The sequence below is a fragment of the Tamandua tetradactyla genome, chromosome 12 (genome assembly GCF_023851605.1).
Source record: "Tamandua tetradactyla isolate mTamTet1 chromosome 12, mTamTet1.pri, whole genome shotgun sequence".
Taxonomy (NCBI): Eukaryota; Metazoa; Chordata; class Mammalia; order Pilosa; family Myrmecophagidae; genus Tamandua; species Tamandua tetradactyla.
In genome coordinates, this window is record NC_135338.1 from 15,057,586 (window position 1) to 15,080,778 (window position 23,193).

Consider the following 23,193-nt stretch of genomic DNA (forward strand, 5'->3'; position numbering starts at 1 on the left):
AACTATATATCCCTTTCCCTTTTACTGTTTTTATCCTTTAAGTTACTCTTACTGGTACTCTTCAATTCTGTGCCATCCTCCAGACCTCCCTCTTCTGTCTTTTTTTTTTCAACTGGCAGAACTCCCTTTAGTATTTTTTGTTAGGCCGGTCTCTTGTTGACACATTCTTTCAGGATTTGTCTGTACGTGAAAATTTTAATGTCTCTCTCAGTTTTGAAGGACAATTTGGCTGGCTTCAGAATTCTTGGATGTAAGTCTTTCTGTTTTAGGATCTTAAATATATCATACCACTGCCTTCCCACCTCCATGGTGACAGTTGAGTAGTCTGAACTCATTCTTATGTGGTTTCCCTTGTATGTAGTAGATTGTTTTTCTCTTGCCCCTTTCAGAATTATCTGCTTCAACATTTGACAGACTGATTAATGTGTGTCTTGGGAAAGGCCTATTTGGATTTATTCTGTTTGGAGTTCACTGAGCTTCTTTGACTTGTATATTTATGTCCTTTATAGGGGTTGGGAAATTTCCCCCCATTATATGCTCAATTGATCTCCCGAGCCCTTTATTCTCCTCTTCTCCTTGTGGGACACCAATGATTCTTATATTTGTGTGCTTTGTTTGGCCCATCATTTCCCTGAGATCCAATTCAAATTTTTCCATCTTTTTGCCATTTGCTATTTTGACTTTTGTAAATCAGTTGTTCTGTCTTCTAGTTTGCTTATTCTTTCTTCTCCCTCTTCAAATCTGCTGTTGTGTGTCTCTAGTATGTTTTTTTATTTGGTCTACAGAATTTTTAATCTGTGTGATATCTGGTATTTTTCTATTCGTTCTTTCAAATTCCTCTTTATGCTCTTCTAGTGTCTTCTTGATCTCCATTATGTCATTAGCCATCCATTTATTTTATTTAGTAGAGGTGTATGAACATCTTTGATTAGTTGTTCCAACGTCGGTGTTTCCTCTGGTGTTTTAATTTGGTCATTAGGCTGGGCTATATCTGTCTGCATTGTGATATGTTTAGTGATCTTCTGTTGTTTGTGGTGTGGATGTGTAACAGAATGCAGGGTAAAAGGCATGGCAGAACCGTGTGGTGATGCATTACAGTGCAGATATAGGCACAGGTTGGGGATGTGCCATGCTGGTGCCTATAAAATTGGGAGCCCAGTGGCAGGGGGGGTGGATATGGCTATGTGAGTTCATGCTCTAGGGGGCAGGACCCTGGTATGTGTTGGTCTAAGGCACAGGTCCCTTTGTGCACATAACAGAGCTATGGCAGTGGGTCATCGTTATGCCTGCATGGGCTGGGCTTGGATATAACGCAGCTGCTGAGGTCAGCACTATCCCAGAGTTGGGGAGCGTGACTGGGTACCATCAGCACATGTGCATCTAGGAATGTGGTGAACTGATGCACCTGTGTGCAGGGCTCACGGTGGGTGGAGTGGGGTGGTATGACTGTATGGGCTGTGGGCGGGTATAGCCTTGGGTATGGAGGTAAGCACCTGGTCTTCTTTCTTCTCTTCTGGATTCCATTTAATCTTATTGCTTTCTGTGGCTTTCTCTCTAATGTCTGAATTCACTCCAGTAATAGGATTAAGACCCATCCTGATTGGGTTGGGCCACACATAGCTTAACTGGAGTAGTCTCATCAAAAGGTCCTACTTAAATGGGTTCATACCCACAGGAATGGATTAGACTTAAAAACATGCTATTCTTAATTGTCTGCTGTCATCTCCTTTCAACCTGAAGAACTCCCTTTAGCATTTCTTGTAAGGTTGCTGTTTGGTGATGAAGTCCCTCAGCTTTTGTTTATCTGGGAAAATCTTAAATCCTCCCTCATTTTTTCTTTTTTAATTTTTTAGTAACATATATACAACCTAAACTCCCCCCTATAACCACATTCAGATATATAATTCAGTGATAGCTACATTATAGTGTTGTGCAACCATCATCATACATTATCAGATCCTTTTCATCATTCCCAATAGAAATTCTATATCAAATTTTGAAAAATAAGTTATACCAGATGCAGAATTCTTGGATGGCAATTTTTGTTTTCAGTACTTTAACTACGTCTTCCCAGTGCTTTCTTTCAATTTAAAATCAGTACTTAATCTTACTGAGGCTCCCTTATATGTGACATGTTGCTCCTCACTCGTGGCTTTCAGAATTCTCCCATTATCTTGGCATTGGACAGTTTGATCATAAACATGGTATAGTGTAGGTCTATTTTGGTTTCTCAAGCTCTGTTCACTTTTCTTCATTCTTTCCTCTTTCTGCTCCTCAAAGTGGATGTCTTCAGTCTTCCTATCTTTAAGTTCACTTTCTTCTGCCAGTCTCCAATCTGGTGTTGGAGTCCACTGGGAAATTGTTAATTTCTGTTACTATGGTCTTCAGCTCTGTTTGGCTCCTTTCATAAGTGTTCTCTCTCTGTTGATATTCTCTTTGTATTCGTCTACCATTTTCCTGGTCTCCTCTAGTTCTTTGTCCATGTTTTTCTCTAGCTCTCTGAGCACATTTAGGATCACTTTTTAAAAGTCTTTGCCTGGACAGTTCCAGGACTAATCCTCCTCATTGATGGTTTCTAAAGCCTTCAAGTTCTCCTCTGCCTTGGCCATCACTTCTGTTTCTTTGTGTATTTTGTTACCTGTTGTTGAAACCTAGGCCATTTGATACTTTAGTGTGTTATCACTAATTTAGATTCTGAGGAGGCTTGACTCCTCCTAGTGCTATCACAGAGCTCTCCTTAAATGCTGGAGATAAGAAAAAAATAGAAAAAAAAGAAGGAAAAAAGAAAACCTCTTTCCAGTCTTTAAATACTGACCTGTGTGACTGCTCTCCTTCCGGGCTTATGCATACAACGAGTTCGAGAATAGTTCCAAGCCAAAGCATAGAGGCCCCTCTGATCCTTTCTGTGCCTCTTGTGTTGGGCATGCATGGTACACAGCACTAGGAAGGCCCATTCACAAGGATATGAATGTCCCCTTTTTCTAAGAAATAATTTTCTCATGGTACGGGCACAGCATGGTATGGCCAACAGCCAGCAATCCCTTGCCCCAGGCAAACACTTGACTGCTCTCCCACTGTGTTCTGTAGAAGGGCTTGATGAGGCACCTTCTACATGCAGGGCAAATTCTTCTACATGCAAGGCAAATTCAGGCCACCAACAGACGGATTGGTCCAGACACATATCCTCCCAGTACATGCATAAAGGTTATTCTGCTTCCTCTGGAACCAGGACCAGTTACCAATCATAGTGCAGAGCTATTTGGAACAGCACAATCTCTTGTGAGAAGTGCCAAAATTAACTGTGTTCTATAGGCAAAGATTTAAGAAATGATTTTTCCCTATGAAAAAATTTGTAGATGAGTTCAAGCTTCTCATTCTGATAAGTCTCTTGTTCTCTGTTGTGCTTTCTTGGTTGCCGGGGTGAGACAGAAAAAAAGGACAGTTTGACAGTCAGCTCACAGGCCCCAGCTCCTCTTATCCCTGTGAGCAATGTTTACTGAGTGTTCTAGTTTGCTAGCTGCCGGAATGCAATATACCAGAAATGGAATGGCATTTAAAAAGAGGAATTTAATGAGCTGCTAGTTTACAGTTCTAAGGCTGAGAAAATGTCCCATTAAAACAAATCTATAGAAATGTCCAATCAAAGGCATCCAGGGAAAGATACCTTGGTTCAGGAAGACCAGTGAAGTTCAGGATTTCTCTCTCAAGTGGAAGGGCACATGGTGAACACAGTCAGAGTTTCTCTCTCATCTGGAAAGGCAGATGGTGAATATGGTCAGAGTTTCTCTCTCATCTGGAAAGGAACATGGTAGACATGATCAGGATTCCTCTCTCATCTGGAAGGGCACATGGCAAGCCTGGCATCATTCTTCTCCTGGTTTCCTGTTTCATGAAGCTCCCTGGGAGGCATTTTCCTTCTTCATCTCCAAAGGTCTCTGGCTGGTGGATTCTGCTTCTTGTGGCTATGTCGTTCTGCTCTGCTCTCTCTGAATCCCTTTCATTGTCCAAAATGTTTCCTCTTTTATAGAACTCCAGAAATTTATCAAGAACCACCCAAATAGGTGGAGACACATCTCCCCTAATCCAGCTTAACAACCACTATTGATTGGGTGACATCTCCAGGGAGATGATCTGATTACAGTTTCAAACATACAGTATTGAATAGGGATAATTCTGCCATTTTATGAAATGGGATTTTGGTTAAAACATGGCTTTTCTAGGGTCCATACATCCTTTCAAACCAGCACTCTGAGTATGATTAATTTTGGTGCTTTTAAAATAATTTTAATTTGTGAATGCTAGAATTTTACAGATCGTTCTGTTTTCTATTAATTTTATCCATGGATAAGTTTTCTTGATAGCTTTATTGAGATATAATTTATATACCATAAAGTTTACTCATTTAAAGGGTACCATTCAATTATTTTAAATATATTTACAGAGTTGTACAACTGTCACCATAATCTTAGATTATCACATTATAATGGATACATTTAAAAAAATTTCTTGTGGTAATATATATATATATAATTAAAATTAGTTATTTTAATTCTTTTTAGTGGCATAATTCAGTCAGTGGTGGTAATTACATTTTCGATTTGCATAACCATCATTACTATTTATAGAATTTTTCATCATTCCAGATGGAAACTCTGTATCCATTAAGCAGTAAGTCCCCCTTTGCCCTTTCTTCCTGCCTCTGTTAACCTCTAATATACTTTCTGTCTCCATGAATTTACTTAAAAATTGAATCATACAATATTTTCTATTTGTGTTTGGCTTATTTCACTTAGCACAATGTTTTCAAGGTCCATCCATGTTGCTGCATGTATCAGAACTTCATTTTTATGGCTGAATGATATTCCATTACATGTAATGCCACAGTTTGTTTTTCTGTTCATCTGTTGATAGACATTTGAGTTTTGTTTCGACTTTTTGACTATTGTGAATAATGCTCCTGTGAACATTGGCAAACATATATTTGCTTAAATCCATTTTTGTTTTTTTGTTGGGGGTACATACCTTGGAGTAGAATTCCCAGGCCATATGGTAATTTTATGTGTAACTTTTTTAAAAACTGACAACTGTTTTCCATAGTGTTGTCTCATTTTACATTTCCACAAGCAAGACAATTTCTTCACATCCTTGCCAACACTCGTTATTTTTATTTTTAAAATAATAGCTATTCTAGTGGGTGTCAAGTGGTATCCCTTGTGGTTTTGATTTTCATTTCCCTAATAAATAATATTGAGCATCTTTTCATGTGCTTATGGACCATTTGTCTATCTTCTTTGGAGAAATGTCTATCAAGCCCTTTGTACATTTTAAAAATTCAGTTCTTTTCATTACTGGGTTGTAGGAATTCTTTATATTCTACATTTTAAAACCTTATTAGATATATGGTTTCCAAATATTTTCCCATTTTGTATGATGTCTTTTTACTTTCTTGATAATGTTCTCCCCCTCCCCCCACCCCCACCCTGCATGGGCAGATGTCAGGAATTGAACCTGGGTCGCTGGCACAGCAGGTGAGAACTCTGCCTGCTGAGCCACCATGCCTGCCCTCTTGATAATGTTCTTTTATTGCTCATGCTTTTGGTATCATATCTAAGAATTCGTTGTCAAATTCAAGGTCATGAAGATTTACCCTTATGTTTTTTTCTAAGAGTTCTATGATTTTTAGTTTATATATGTAGTTTGTTCATTAAAAAAAATTATTTCAAAATAATTTCAAACTTACAGGACAGATGCAAAAATAATTCAAAATCCATAGAGAACTCCAACAAACCCTCCACTCAGATACGTGGATCACCAACTTTTAACATTTTGAAACATTTGCCATTCCTCCCTCCCTCCCTCCCTCCCTCCTTCTTTCCTTCCTTCCTCCCTCTGTCCCTCCCTTCCTTCCTTCTTTCCCTCTCTCTCTCTCTCTTTTCCTCCCTCCCTCCCTCCCTCCCACTCACCTCCCCCTTTTATTCTCTTTCTTTTGAACAGACTTGGCACCCTTGTTTAAAATCAATTGGCCATATATGTATGGGTTTATTTCTGAAATTGGGTAAGTTTTTCATAAGGATAAATGTTTAACATAAATAGCACGTTTATACCTATCTTGCATCATCTTGTGACCATTGTATGTCAGGGAGGATTATATGACTTATAACTTTTATATTGAGATGTCAGAGCAGGGAGATGATGTAAGTGAAATTTGCAATAATATTATTCATATTAATCCGATGAACATTTGTAGATTCTATGTAAATATTTAAACAATAAAGCAAGGCTTATTTATGTAGATTCTTTATGCAAGTGTATACTATCATGCTTTATTGATACTTCATGTGCAGCAGAGATCTAAAATATAAAGACTTCATAAATAAAAAATACATTTTAGTATTAAACATCGATAGATCATATTAAAGGGTCAATGAATGCATATATATAGAATTACTATAAATATGTGCTGAAGGAATTTGTAAATCAAAGCAGAAAAGTGAAGCAATGTTGCTATAGGCTATTGTGTTGCTATACCCAGAGCTGCTCTTCCTTTCACCAATCACAGGATCTTTTGCTATAACTTGTTCTACCAGGATTGTGTATAAATTTTTGTAATCATAGTTTGTATTTTTTTGATAATCTATGCTTTTTCTGTGCCTATTAAATGTCCTATTCATCTATTTAAGCAAGCAAGGTACAGGGCCATATTGTAGATAAGCGTTTAACTGTGTTACAGAGCAAAGGCAGCATAAAGGACTCTAATTCTATTTGAGAGGGACCCCAGATTATCCTGTCAGTGGCAGAGCCTTTTTTATTTCTTTTGAATTAGTCCTTTTTTCCTCTCAATCTTTGTTTTGCTCTCCTCCAATTGAGCGGAGATTAATTCAGCAATTTGCAATTTTCTGTAGATTAGAGTATAATTTCCATTTGAGAAAGGGTTGTTTGCTACTTTTAGTAAAGGAAAAGGTAGAGACAGTCCATATTAAATCTGATAACCAGCCAGACACCAACGCCAATCATTTAAAGGAGGGAACTAAACATAGAGAAGCAATGAGATGTATATATTTCAGGGGTGGAACTACTTCAGCTTTGCCCTAGACTTCCCCTGATGTCACCAGGATTTCCCATCTGTGTAATGCTTCAAGGATGACCAAGGCTCCATTAGGGCTGAGCCTTGGTATGGGTAAGAAGTTCAACCTGTGGTGGTAGTGGTAGGGTGTTGTTAATTTCTCAGAAATAAATTGATTCAATAAATGAACCTTCATTGCAGTCATATGGAATTTTTAGGAAGCAAGACAGTTGAAGTTTTAATGGAAATTTGGGGAAGGGAAGGAATGGGAGTCTGAGAAGCCAGCATCAAAGTGTTTTGGTTGGCTTTTTGGACTGCCTGATTCAGAGGGATGTTTATAAATGCCCCTAAAATAAAGATTTCCTATATATCATTCCAGTGTGGACTTTTCCCCCAAAATTTTATTGTAAAAGATTTTCAAACTTATATCAAAGTTGAAAAAATTTTATGGTAAACACCAATATACTTAGCACCTAGAATCTTATGTGGTCTCTTCCTTTTTATTGTGTGATTTCCTATTTATTATTACAGGATGGCCCTGAATGATGATGTTTACCTGTTACTCATTAAATTATTCTCTGTGATAACTGGTGCTTGGAGTTAATTCTTTACAGCACTTTGAAGCATAGAATTCACTTAGATGACTTTTCTCTAAGTCTTAACACACTAATAAACATATTTTTAGGGTGAGCCCATCTACCATTCTAGTTGCACATTTGACAAGATCTGAAAATTGCGGCACTCTCTTTTGATATTGGTACCCCAGCTAACTTTTCAGCTTTGAACACAAAGTCCTTGTTCTGGATCTTCTCTCCCATTTGAATCATTAATGATGACCTTTCCAGAAATTCAATTCTCAATTATTACTGAAGAAAATTAGGGAAAACAACAGTTTGAAAAATAAAAATGTAAAATAATCCAGAAAACCTGTTTTCATTTCAAACTCAAGTCCTCAATGACATTATTTTCAAGAAAAAGAAATTTAGTAACCAGTTCTTAATTTTTCTGAGCTTTCCTGCTTATTCTGGTTGAGGTACAAGAAATGAAATTATAATGAAGATGGGGAGAGAACAGACACATTCTGCTCTCAAATTTTTAGAATTAGTTGAGTAACTTTCCATTTCTTTCTTCCTTAAATTCACACTAAAGTTGCAGTAACTAGACAGTTACTTACCTTAGAGGCGAGGCTGAAATAGATCCCTGGACATCTCCTGGGTTTTGCTAGGAGAATGGTCTCCAAATGGCAGGTCTCCACTATTTTCACATTTCCTTAGCAGAAGGTGTGTCTGTGTGCTGAGCAGGCAGCTAACCACGTGGTGAAAGCAGCACCGGCCAGGCTGCCCTGGGCCTTGTTCCACTGCTCCCGCATCACCATGTGCTGACATGGTCTGAGGTAAGAGAAGAGCACCTGGAGGGAGCCGGATTGAAAGACAACTACCGAGGTTAAGTGTTGCTGGCATTGCTGTGGATCCCAGACAGCTCAGGAGAGGTAGTTCTGGTTATGGTATGAAATTTTGGGGAGTTTTCTTGGACAGAAAAGTCAGTTTAGAAATGGTATAACCATGGAAGAGATATGCCACTGAGAAAGCTAAAAATATATCATTCCATCTCCCCATACCCTACTCCCCAGAAACTTCACATATTCAAGTCACTTTAAGCCTCTGGGAATAAAAGTTTTAAAAAGAATGTCACATTCTTAGTGGGCAGAGGCCACCTCTTCTTTATTTTCATATCTCCAGCATCTAGTGTATTCTGGATACATGCTATAGTATACATGCTATAGACATTTGATTGTTGAAGGGAGGAAAAAATATAAATACATGCAGACTCTTTCTAAACATATCCTCTCTTTTGAGGATATTGTGCTGGTTTGAAACTATTATGTACCCCAGAAGAGCCATGTTCTATGAATCCTAATCCAATTTTATGGGGGCAGCCATGTTCTTTTAATCCTGATCCAATATTGTAGGGTGGGACCTCTTGATTAGATTGTTTCCATGGAGATGTGACCCAACCAATTATGGTTGTGACCTTATGATTAGATGGAGAGGTGACTCCACCCATTCAAGTAAACTTACTAAGTTTACTGGAGTCTTTAAGAGAGTGTACAGAGAAAGAAAGAGTTCAAAACCAATACAGGTACAGATGTTTGGAGATACAGAGGAAAACACCAGAAGGACACACAGGATCTGCAAGAGCTGTTTGAAACCAGAAAGTGGGAGAGCAGTCCAGCTGATATTGCTATGTGCCTTCCCGTAAGATGCTAAGCAAGTCAGAACCCAGAGTTTTGCCCTGGAGAAGCTAAGGGAGGGCACACAGACACAAGAGAGGAAGCCACTGGAATCAGAAGCACAAAGCAATGAAGCAGGAGCAGGGACCTCAGACACCAGCCACATGTCTTCCCAGCCAACAAAGAAATCCTTGACACCATTTGGTCTTTCTTTGGAGTCAAGGTATATTTCTCTGGATGCGTTAGTTTGGACATTTTTAAGGCCTTAGAACTGTAAACTTGTATAAAAGCTATTATTCCATTTCTGGTATATTGCATTCCAGCAGCATTAACAAACTAAAGCAGATATGAAATTAGGATATTTTTTCTTTGCCTTTCAGTGTGGTTAGATTTTTTGTATAATTTCAAAAGGTCACTTCTTGACCAAAAGGGGGAAGAGGGAAATGAGACAAAGTGTCAATGGCTGAGAGATTCAAAATAGAGTCAAGAGGTTATCCTGGAGGTTATTCTTATGCATCAAGTAGATAACATCTTGTTATTCAAGATGTAATGGCGAGGCTGGAGGGAACTGCCTGAGAACATAGAACTGTGTTCCAGTAGCCATGTTTCTTGAGGATGATTGAATAATGATACAGCTGTAACAATGTGACTGTGTGATTGTGAAAACCTTGTGTCTGATGCTCCTTTTATCTACCTTGTCAACAGATGAGTAGAACATATGGAATAAAAATAAACAATAGGGGGAACAAATGTTAAAATAAATTTAGTTTTAAATGCTAGTGATCAATGAAGGCAAGGGGTAAGGGGTATGATAGGTATAATCTTTTTGTTTGTTTTTTTCTCTCCTGTGTTCATTTTATTTCTTTTTCTATTGTCTTTTTGTTTCTTTTTCTGAATTAATGCAAATGTCCTAAGAAATGATGAATATGCAACTAGGTGATGATATTGTGAATTACTGATTATGTATGTTGTTTTATTTTGTTTCTTATTTTTAATTAATAAATGAATTTTAAAAAAGTCACACCCACAATTGGGGTCACATTTCCAAGGAAACAGAGAGACAGCCTCTCCCCATGCAGGCCTAGAGTGTTTCCCTTGTGATCTTGCCCTCAGGTACTGCCTTTCTCAAATTTTATGCCAAGTTCCACATGAGTTCCATTGACTAGGTTTCTAGTCATCTGTTTCTTCATTTAACATATTTATTACATGATCACCACTTACCAAATTCCTGTTCTTCCTGCCTCAGGCCCAGAAACATTTTGCATATTTCTGATCTCATCTCTTCAGTGTTGATGTTAATAATTTAATTCTGAGACACCTTGCTGAGACTCTTTAGTATCACCCCACTTTGAATTTTTGAGGCGGCTTGTATGTTAAAAAGTGAAGAAGAGATTCAGAGAGAGCAGAGAATGCTGCAGCACCACAAAGCAGAGAGTCCACGAGCCAGTGACCTTTGGAGATGAAGATGGAAAATGCCTCCCGGGGAGCTTCATGAAACAGGAAGCCAGGAGAAGAAGCTGGCAGATGACGCTGTGTTTGCCACGTGCCCTTCTAGATGAGAGAAAAACTCCGACTGTGTTCACCATGTGCCTTCTCACTTGAGAGAGAAACCCTGAACTTCATCGGCCTTCTTGAACTAAGTGCATTCCGGCAGCTAGCAAACTAGAACAGAGATGAAGAAGGAAAATGCCTCCCGGGGAGCTTCATGAAACAGGAAGCCAGGAGAAGGAGCTAGCAGATGATGCCGTGCTCACCATGTGCCCTCCCAGATGAGAGAGGGACACTGACTGTTTGCCATGTGCCCTTCCACTTGAGAGAGAAACCCTGAAATTCATCGGCCTTCTTGAACCAATGTATCTTTCCCTGGATGCCTTAGATTGGACATTTCTATAGACTTGTTTTAATTGGGACATTTTCTCGGCCTTAGAACTGTAAACTCACAACTTATTAAATTCTCCTTTTAAAAAGCCAAAAAAAAAAAAAAAAGTGAAGAAATAGCATTAGAGGATTATAAAAAGCATTATATAAAATATTTACCTTTAAAATATTAATGCTTTTAAAATACCCTGAATGGAAAATCATATGTATATTTGGAGTTGACAAGTCTGAATTCAAGGCTCTTTGACACAGTGGGGTCCCTGACCAATCATTCTGTTTTGGTGCTTCATGATGTGGGCCCTGCCTGTTCATGCCCGCATGGGATCCTCAGCTGCATGTTCTAAGCTTGGGAAATGATGGTTTCCTGCCAGGTTCTGATTCTGGCTTCCTGACTAGCACTATGCAAGGTAAATTCTGTTGATCAGTTCAGTGTTGAGTACCTTTTAGTGCTGGGCACCATGCATGCTGAGGTTACAGAAATGAGCAGTCTTAGCCCTCAAGGAGCTTACTGTCATCTAAGCAGATTATTTCAGCCAAATACAGTGAAAAGATCAAGAGATGGACAGGAAGCCCTGGGAACACAGATGAGGGAAATTTAGTCCAGTTTGGGGATTTAGGGAAAGCTACCCAGAGGAGCTCTTGCCCAAGGTAGGCCTTGAAAGATTAGCCGGTGTGAGCAAAGACATGAAATAATATTAAAAGGCATGAAATGACATGGTTTGAGGGGGTAACCACAAATGGTTCAGTATTGTATAAAGTTGTAGGGGAGAAGAAATGAAGTTGGAGGAGTGAGGGACTAGATTATGGAGGGCTGTGAACACCATGACAAGGGGCTTGGACCTCATCTGCTGCAGTGGTTTTCTAATGAAAACTTTTAGTGTGGGGAGATTTATGTTCTGGACTGATCAGTCAGGTAATAGCGTGAAAGATGGATTTGGGAAGGGCTGTTCGGGAGGTACAGATACCAAGGAAGTGGGAATGGGAAGGGGGGGTTAATTTGGGAACTATCATTAGTCAGTAGAATCACAGAATTTGATAACCAACTGGGTGTGGGGAGTGGGGAGTAGAAGGGCTCAGAGGTTTCTGAGTTGGGAAACTGAGTGAATATAGGAGACAAATTATAGGCAGAAGAACAGATATAGGAGGCAAGCTCGCTTCCTTCTTTGCAGGACTACTTTTCTAGCATGATGCCTTGTATTCGGTAAGTGCTTAATGAATGTCACATTTTTTAAACCTGCAGTGGCATCACATATTCTAAGTTCTCTTAGAATATATTATATAGTATATACACTCATATATTAGAAGATGAGTAATTAGTATTACACCAGAGAGCCTATCCATTTGTGAACATGACCTGGCTCTTTCCTCCAACTATATCTCTGAACACAACCTCACCAACCTCATTGTACTTCTGTCTCCTGAGGTTGTACTTTTCAAGTTTTTCCCTCTGTCTGAAATGCTCTTATCCAAACTACTCTTTTCAAGTGGGTCTTATTTTCATTTTTCAGATCTCAGTTCAGACGTCACCTATTTAGAGATGCTTCCTCGATCCCTGGGCCAGTCGACAAGTGATTGTCTTCCAGTTCCAAACACACCATTATATACTTGCATTGTGATGCTGTCACTGGAACTGTCTTTGGCCAAGGGGATTCTTGTTAGGTTCAACAAAAGGTTGCATTAGACTAAAAGAGCCTGGAAAACAGGATGAAGGAAGGGCTTTGTGTTCTTTCCTGTTTGTTTGTTGTTTCTGTCATTGTCATTCTGGCAACAGCAGCTGATTCCAGCCTCCATTTGGGGGTGGGAGTGAAGCACCCAGAATAAGCAGCTGGACAGAACCTTCCCTTAGAAGCTCAGTTTCCACCCCCAATGGGTTCTGACCAATAAACTAGATTCCTAATCTCTTCTTTCCACCGCTACCCTCAGCCCTACTTGTTGTTGTTGCTTCCTGTTATTATTATCTCTGATGGCTTAGTGTTTCCTTTGTATTTTTCTAGGTCTCCAACCTTTATTTAATTTATTCCTATATTAAAGTTTCTCTATTGAAATACTTAGTGTGATATTTGCTTTTTTTTAGGGGTGGGGTGAGGTGGGATACATGGTCTGGGAATCGAACCTGGGTCTCCTGCATGAATATCTACTTTTTAAATTTTATTTTATGGCTGAACCTTGACATGACCACTGAATCTGAACAGGACTCCACCTAGGTATTCTCTAGATTACAGAAGAAATAAATATTGGCAATTGAATAAACAAAATGTTTAGAATCAAGCAATTCTTTATTCTTCTGATTGATGAACTCTGTAACCATTAAACTCGCTGTTAGAGAGAGTCCAGGGTAACACTTTTTATGAGCATGTTAGAATGCAGCATATCAATTAACTTACATCCACCGTCATTGGAATAATAAGATATACAGTCTATTTGCTTTGAATTCTATACTTACATAAATCCCTACTTTCTAAAATTGGGAATGATAATGACTTACCTTGTTAAAATTTCATGAAGATCAAGGATTAGAAAGGGTAATCCACAAAGTTCTGTTGTAATTTTAAAAAGCAAACCATCCAAAGTGTCCACTTGCTGAAATATGCAGCATCATTCAAAAGCATTTACTTGGTAAATTTAATCTGTTCACGTTCTCTTTTCATTGTATGATACAGTTTGAAACACAGAACCACAAATGCAGGTTAAAAAGGAACTGTTTAACTTTCACAGCAATAATTAAGAATCTGAAAACATCTTCCTTAGTCTTTTATTTAAGTACCAACTACTAGGGCAAAGAAGTATTGCAATAACTTATATACACTTAATCCTAAGTAATTCTGGTAAAATAAATGCAAATCGATCAAATGACATTGATTTCTGCTGTGCCAAAGTAGAAGCATTTCACTGAATCTTTAAAAATTTTCTTTATCCAATCTCAAAGGTATTCATATCTAGTCCTTTTTTAATTCAGAAGAAAAAATGACCCTTTTCTCCCAGGATAATTGGGTCACCAGAGTCCATAAATCAAGCTCCTCCTTCCTCCTCCTTTTTCTCCATCTGGACCTTACTTTGTTTTTTATTTTAACATGGGCGGGCACCGGGAACTGAACCCGGGCCTCCGATAATGGCAGGCAAGAACTCTGCCACTGAGCCACTGTGGCCCACGCTGGCCCTTACTTTTGCATCTTTAATATTCCACCACTGCTGTTTCTCCTGTCTCAAAACACATAAATAAATATCATCCTTTTACCCTGTTACCAGTTCAAGCTTTCTTTTCTCATGCACAAATTCCAAAATTCACAGTTTCCATTTTGCAGTCTGGTTTTTTACCTCAATCCACTATTGAAGTTGAGCTCTTGCAGCTTACAAATTGTTGCTTAATTGGCAGTTCTTTTTTAGCCTTCATCACACTTGACATTTCTTTTGCATTTGACAGCTGATTATCTTTCTTCTTGAAATTCTTTCCTCCTTGGCTTTTGGGATGCTGCACTACCCTGTTTCTTCTCTTCCACAAACTATTCTTACCCAGATTCCATTCATGTCTTTTTCCTCCAATACCCCCCAAAAGGGTATTACCTAAGGCCCTATTCTCTTCTCATGTCAAGCTCTTCCAGATACCTTTCAAGCTCTTCCAGATATCTTTTCTCTCTACCCTTACATTTCAAATATCACTTTTCAAATGATCCCCAAGGTTGTATCCAGCCAAAATCTCTTTTGTGAACACCTAACCTATATTCTCAAATGCTAATAGGACATGGTATCTCAAACACATGTCCAAGCTCATTAGTTCCTCCACAAAAATCCATTTTCTTCTGACTTTCCTTTTTTGTTGTTAATTGTTTAACATTTTCTCAGTCAGCCAAGACTGCAGACTTGAATCATCTATAACTCCTCTAACTCTTTTCCGAAGCTTGAAATCAGTCATAAAATTCTCTCCAATTCATCTGTCCTGGCATTCCTATCACCATCACTCTACCACATGGTTAAGGCTATCATCACCCCTCATCTGCACAACCATGACCTTTTTTTTTTTCAATTTTAATTTTTTTTAAATACCAAAAACACCAAATAAATGCAAACATTCTTATTTTGATCATTCCATTCTACATATATCATCAGTAATTCACAATATCATCACATAGTTGCATATTCATCATCATGATCATTTGATGATGATCATTTCTATTCAGAAAAAGAAAATGAAAACAGAAGAAAATTTATACATACCATACCCCTTCCCCCTCCCTCTCATTGATCACTAGCATTTCAAACTAAATTTATCTTAACATTTGTTCCCCCTATTATTTCTTTTTATTCCATATGTTCTACTCATCTGTTGACAAGATAGATAAAAGGAGCATCAGACGCAAGGTTTTCACAATCACACAGTCACGTGTGAAAGCTCTATCATTATACAATCATCTTCAAGAAACATGGCTACTGGAACACAGCTCTACATTTTCAGGCAGTTCCCCCCAGCCTCTCCATTACATCTTGAATAACAAGGTGATGTCTACTTAATGTGTAAGAATAACCTCCAGGATAACCTCTTGACTCTGTTTGGAATCTGTCAGCCATTGATACTTTGTCTCATTTCACTCTTCCCCCTTTTGGTCAAGAAGGTTTTCTCAATCCGTTGATGCTGAGTCTCAGCTCATTCTAGGGTTTTTCTCAATCCCTTGATGCTGAGTCTCAGCTCATTCTAGGATTTCTGTCCCACGTTGCCAGGAAGGCCATGACCTCTTCTTGACTGGGGTCTCCCCAATTCAATCTATCCTACTCAGTGCTGCCAGGGAATTTTCCCTAAAAGGGTAGCTGTGATCATGACACATTCCTAATCAAGAATCTTTAACAGTTTTATTATCTCTACAATAAATTCAAATTTCTTAACCTGGCATTCAACAACTTAATAATTTGGGCCTCAAACATGAACTTTTCCAGCTTTACAAATATATCAATTTTCTGTTTCTATAGCATAGGGTTAAGAGCATGGACTTTGGAGTTGAACAGATAGGCTTGAATCCTGGCTCCTCCTCTTATTATCTTGGCTATTAGTTTCTTAGTCTTTCTGTGCCTTAGTTTCATCCTCTTTAGTATAGGAATAATAACCCTCATAGTGTTGTTGTGAAAATTAAACATATTAGAAATGTGCTTAGAACAGTATCTTGGCTATAGTATGCTCTACATAATTTGTTTTATTGAACATTTACTGATGCCTACCATGTGCTGGGTACTCTTCTAAGGACTTTGAGATAATGTCAGTGTATGTATAACAAAGCATACACAAATTCCTATGTTCATGGAGCTTTCATTTTATAATAAAAATAATTATTATTGGTTGTAACCGATTCTCTGTTTAGACTGCTCTTATTCCTGCACCATCATCTTCAAAATTCTACTCTTCTTTGAAGACCCATTAGAATGCTATCTTACCCCCTTGAAATCTTGCCCTGTGGAAAGATCTCTTTTGAACTCCTCCAGTCCTTTATATCTGTATTATAGATTTATCATATCCTACACACTCTACTGTAGATTACCAAATATTAAATCTATCAAATATTATGGTTACTTGCACAGGTTTTACCTCTCTTAATAGAGCTAATGTCAGCTACGATGTTCTGTTCATCTTTATAAATAGTAACATGATGTATCTTGTGCCTAAGCATATCATAGATGTTTAAAAATATTTCTTGAATAGCTGTAGGAAAAACTCTTTAATTTGACCCCAATTAACTAATCTTATCTTCTTCAAGTATGAATACAAAAGAAAATTTAAAATAGGACATTTTATTTTCAATTCTAGAAATATCAACTATCAGTAACAAATATTTGTTGTTTACCACTTGGCTTCATTTATCATCATAATTTGGCAATTAATTTACTAGTAGGCCAATTTTGATAATTTGTTTTCCTAAGACTACTCTAAGGCATATTTAATGTCCCCTGTTGCCACCATTTGGAAAAAAGCCTCTAAGATTTTATTGAAGGAGCCATTGTGGATAGAGTATATTTCATTTGTTGCATTTTCTATGGTCAGGAAAGTCTTTCCCCATTTTTCACTTCCTTTCTAATATGATAAAAAAATCTTCAGGTACTCATTTGCAGTTTTTCTGGCTCATTTTTTTCTCTATTCCAAAGAACTGTAGAATTTTGCAATTTGTTTTTGTGGCATTTAAAATGGGAATTTAGGTGTTTTTTTTTTAAATCATCAAATATCTCACCTCTCAATTTGAGAGGTATTCTTCAGCTATGACCAGGGAAGATCGGATCAAATGCAGGGTCTCTCCTACTTTCCAATCTGTGTTTTCTGGATCATAATGTATTTTCTCCAAATGTGATACTAAAATTTAGTTATATTGCATGACATTTAAAATTTTCTTTAGACCACTTGACTTTGCTGGGCCATCTTAACTATTTTTTTTTTATCAAGACAGAAGTCTATCATAAGGGCATGTCAATCTTCTCTCTCTCTTTTTTAATATATGAATATTTTATTTTTGAAATACTTCAGTTTGAGGCACATATACAAATATACATATCCTAATGTGTATATTTTGAGTATCTTTAATAAAGCATGTTAACTGAGATTTGTGCCTCTTCATTGGCTTCTTGGTTCCAAACCTATTATTTTACTATAATTTTGTTAGTACAAAAAGTCTCATTAAGTTATTAAAACTTTTTTCTATCATTAACCATTTTCCATTTTACTTAAAAAATCAATTTCAGTAAGATGTAATTTATGTGCAATAAAATGCACTCATTTCTTTTTTTGATTTTTTTTTTTTTTACATGGGCAGACACTGGGAATTGAACCCAGGTCTCCAGCGTGGCAGGTGAGAATGCTACCTGCTGAACCACCATTGCACTGCCCAATTCACTCATTTTAAAATGTACAATTTGCAGTCTGCTCTTTTTAATAACAAGACCAACACAATAAACTTTTAAATAATGACCAAGTTTTTTTTTATTCATTAAGTTTCAGTATCATTACAGAAAATGTTATGGTACAGAGTTGTTTAACATTATTTTTTCTTTGCTCTTAATTTCCACACGAATGCTGGTAACACTAATATCTGCACAAGATCAGTCTTTGATTTTATTTTTTGTTCTGTACAATTTTAAATGTATTGGTTAAAAAGGCTGTCAGCACTTAACATTTTTCCCCCAGTTTGTTTGTTCAAATAAAAGGTATCCAGTTACTGCCCAAGACTACTGTGCCATGAGGCTACTGGGATGAGAAACCTCCCTGGGTGCTCTGCAGGGGTGGCTCTCCTTGAGGCGAGGCAGGGCCTCCACCCAGCCACTCTGCTTTTGGCACTGTGCACATAAACATGAGATGCATGATAAAGAACAAGCAAAAGCTCTGTACAGCAGTTATGAAGCATACTAAGAAGGGAAATCCAGGTGTTGCCTATAGTAGTATAAATAAGCAGACAGCCTTAATTTAAGAGCATAAGTAGATGCATTTTAAAGATGAGAAAAACACAAGTTCTGCAGGCACCTATCGCTGTCTATTAAAAGCTATTGCTATCAGACCTAGCATTGAACACACAAAGCCATTTGCAAGAAAGGAAAAATTTGCTTTGATATAATCAAAGTAGAGCTGTCTATTAAGATTTATTTTTAGGTGATTTTTCTTTAAAAGGTATTTAAATTCATTTGAAACACTGTTCAAGATGTAGACTATATAGATCAACTTTTGTCTCCAAATCAGAAAAACTAGCTGTGCCGTTGCATATTACAGGATACAGTCAATGATATGTGGACATGCATCAAAACTTCCTCCCACTGGTAACCATCATAGCCATCCGATGACCATGACATCCACCACCTCACCCTTATGGAGCTCCACGTACTGCACTGTCTTTGGAGATAGCATCAACAATTCATTGGCACTGCGCATGCTCATAAGATGGCTGCTCATCTGATTACCTATAAAGAAATACTCTCATTACAGCAGGCTGAGAGTCATAGGGCATACTTCTGGAGCCCTTGAAGTATTTTTTAACATGAAAACTGATTAACATAAATGTTCAAGAGGAGAGAGATGATCAGACTTCCCAGTACCTTTTACAAGTAGCCATGCTATTGTATCCTACCACCTTCTCACTAAAACTTAAAAAATAAGCATTAGAAATTATTGCTTGAAAGTGTAAAACCAGAATTTTATTGCACTAGGAAAATGCTGCAGAATTTTTTCAATTCAGGCTAAAATGTTATGTGTGTTTGAAAAGAGAGGCTTTTAAATCATATTAAAATAATAATTATAATGGCAGCTATCAGTTATTTAATATTTACTAAGTGCCACACATGATGCTATGTACTTTAATTATCTTTATTTGATTCTCACAAGATTCAAAAGAAGTTAGAGTCCTACTACCTAGTTAGTGGCTGACTTCAGTGCAGGTCTCTCTGATGGCAAAGCCCATGTGCACAGTATGTTAGCTTATGTTTGCATTTGGTAGGATCTTTGCTTAAAGAATAATATAATTTTGTGGAGTTACATGAAAAGGTAGGCAGTATATGCCCATGGTTAAGCTAACTGAGATAGCCATTTTTTTGTGGTTCTAAGTGTATTGTTTGTTTCCTTAATTAAAAACATTAAAAGAATCAATTGCAAATGTTATGTTGTATATGTTACCACAATAAAAAGAATCAAATGTGTCAAACAGAAGTGAATAAATTTTTTTCATAGTTTCTTCACAAGCAGCTGTTCCTTTTCCAGTTAGAGGTGAAATTATTACATTTTAATGGTATTTTACTGAAATGTAGAAGACTTTATTAACCAATATATTTATGTGTGCTGACATTACAGTTCAGTACATAACATCATTTAACTTAAAAAAGGACATATTTACTATGTTCTTCAATACTTAAAGAATGATGCATCATGGATAAATAGACACTTTTTTTGTGTTGCAGATGGATATTTCACTTCTGATGACTTTTTCTACTCATTCAAAATTGGACAGTCACTGGGGTTAGGACTGCTCTTCTGTCTCCTTTGAATATATGCCTGAAATACAGCAGACATTCAAGAGACAAAATTGTATCATTTGGTATAGTAATATATGATATGGTCTGCATGGAAATGCCTAAGGGAGAGAATTAGGGGGAAAAAAAGGAGACCATTCTGTCCTTCCTTTTTGTCTTGCCCATCTTGGTAAGAAATCACCTCAAGGAATTCTCGTGGTGAAATAAGGCAAACAATTAATTGCAAATGCAGCTCTCTTTTACCACAGAGCTATTTATATGGTATAGAAGGGCATAAAGAAGGTACTAATCAATACTTCTCAGGGAATTTGAGAAAGGCTTTATAGGTGATGTGATGCTTGAGTCGTATAGAATGAGTAAGGAATTTTCCAGGCAGAGAAAGGAGGTGGTGGTAGTGATGGAAGAATCACAGGCATAGGCAGGGAGCTCATGTCCATTCTGGAAGCAGCAAATAGCTGGTGTGGTCATAGTACAGGATGGGAAACAGATGAAGTTGAGGCCATGAGATGCAAGGATTCCTTTACCTTCTTGAAGTGTTTGGATTTAAACCTACAGTAATGGAAAGCACTGAAGGATTTTAATTGGAGATACTCACATAACTGGAATTAGAAAAGGGATTAAAGAGGAGGCAATATTGGATGAAGAGAAACCATTAAATATGCCAAAGGTTATAAAACTAGTAAATGTTGGAGCAATCATTCAAATCCAGGTTTATATGGCTACAAATAAGAGGATACAAATGAGAGAGGAGGCCTAAGAAGAATGGTGAAGATTTAGAATAGCAATGAGGAATGGAAGAAGTGGATTTGTTTGATTTAAAGGATTACCAATGGGAATTTGGCCCCTGCTAAGACTGGAGATTTTTAAATTGAAACTGGTAACTTGAATAGCTAAATATTCTTGTCTAGTTGTGCTTAGCGCTGGAAATAAAAGTGAAAAACAAATAAGTGAGAATTGATCCAAGTGTGTGGATTCTCAGAGTAGACAGCAGTACAAGGAAGAAAAGATTAAAAAGTTGAGAGTGCTGGAAGAAAGCTGAAAAGATACACCATCGGTTTTAGGGTAGATGAACAAAGTGGTGATGCAGAAGGGGCCATGGAGTAAAAGAAAAGCGTAGGAATTATAGAAGTAAGTATTTATGCTCTGTGTTATATCTACTGATAGGTAACTTGCCATTATTCCCAAATTATATACCAGATTTGGTGACTTTTCAGATGATGTTGATTTTTCAGTTCAGGCCATTGGAAAGGATGTGCGTATGGGTTACTGAAGTAGAAATAAAGGTACTTAGAAGTACCTAAAGCAATTGATAGGGGGTTGACTATGTCTCAAAAGACTATGAGACATTTGTCAAAGACCTGAATGTGTGTGGGGAATGGCCTCTGGAAGATTTTATAACAATAATAAGGAAAAGGTGAAAGATCTGAAGGTTCTTAGAAATGGATTGGGGCTAAAAGCTACACAGTATGAGGAAGAGGGTTTATGAGAAACCACATAACCAAAGGGGATTCTGTTTTGGGTAGAGGCCCAAGATGACATTGCCATGGTCCTGGGTGGTGCTGGAAGCTTAGGTTCTGTTGAGGTCTGGTCAAGGTTTCCAAAGAGTGGTTAAAGGAGATTTATTATTACTATAGTAACGTTTTGATTGATGCTTTGGAAGTTATGAGGTACTGTCTTCATTAGTATACAAAAGAAGTCCTTAAGTATATCCACCCTATAAATCATATAAAATTTATCACGTAACTTCAAAATTCTTGTACATGCTGGCATGGATCAGGGTCAAATTCATGTTTCCAAAATTTCTAATAATCCAGCTATATTTTTCATTTCCTAATAATAAATTTAAATCAATTTACATTTCTTACATCATAGAGAGTTCTGTCATTTAAAATATCTATTTTTTAATCCATATGCCATAATATTCTCACATAACAGGCAACCAACAATATCTTTTGATGATCAAAGACTGATTTTAGTACAATAAATCATTATATTTCTCTCTACATTTGCAAATACTTTAGTAATTTTCAGACCATATAAACATTTTGTTGAAACACTTTGTACTTCACTGCTTATGAGATCAGTTGGAAAGCGTTCATCAGTGCTTATGGTGTGTGGAACAGGACTGTTCACAAGAAGAGGAAAGGGGACAAATTAGACTAGTCTGGCAGCATTGCAACCCTCTCCCAGGACATGCTGATCTGGTCCCATGGGACACAGAGGTATTTTTCCCTTTCACCTCTCTCAATCACTGCCTGAGATGGCTGGCCCGTTAACATTATTGGGAGTTATCACAGATGTTTAGAAAGAAAAAAGTTGAGAACAAGGGCACTAAAGGGGGCTTGGATGGGATATAAAGGAAACACATGACAGGATATCCTTCAATGAATTGCTAGAATTGTGTTTCTGATTGGCTACTGAAAATCAGAAATATTTCAACTTCAACCATAACTGACCAAGGAAAGAGGACAAGTGCTTGTTCTGAACTGATATTCTTCAGAATGCTTTGCTATAAAAGGATGACACTTTCTGTGCTGACCCTTTAAAATAATGCAGTATCACCCTACTCACAGGGTGGTTACATTGGATTCCAGCAGTGTGAGTTACCAACGCCAGCGCTATAAGCAACAAGAATTGGTAGAGGCACCGACTAGGGCAACTGTATCGACTGATCTGATAATGGAGAACAGTAGTAAGTATGTTGGTAAGCTGCATCTCATATGGTCAGAAGATAGAGACAATAATCTTTATGATACATTTCAAGAAAGTGAATAGGATTATTCTAAATTTGTAGTTGTGTGTTACTGAAGATGTGGTGATGATTTGGGGAACTAAAAAAAAAAAAAAAAGAAAAAGATGCAAACAGCCAAGCATATTTAGGAGCTACATTCTGGCAGCCCCAATAACACTGCTCTGTGGTAAAAAGGAGTTTGACTGATTTTTGTACCAGTTCTCGATTCTCTGAGCTGGCAGGAAATGGGTAGTATCATGAACAATGTACTGAGCATCAGTTTGAATACAGAGCATCATCCTGTCACTGTTG

General features: G+C 37.5%; 1 pseudogene across 1 annotated transcript in view; it reads left to right on the forward strand.

Moving 5' to 3' along the window:
• LOC143651824 (integrator complex subunit 9 pseudogene) overlaps positions 1-13,142 on the forward strand; it is a 39,243-nt pseudogene extending 26,101 nt beyond the window's left edge. The window contains exon 3 of the transcript XR_013160237.1: positions 12,680-13,142. The product of XR_013160237.1 is annotated as an integrator complex subunit 9 pseudogene (transcript). The remainder of the gene's footprint in view (positions 1-12,679) is intronic.
• The last annotated feature ends 10,051 nt before the right edge of the window (positions 13,143-23,193 follow it).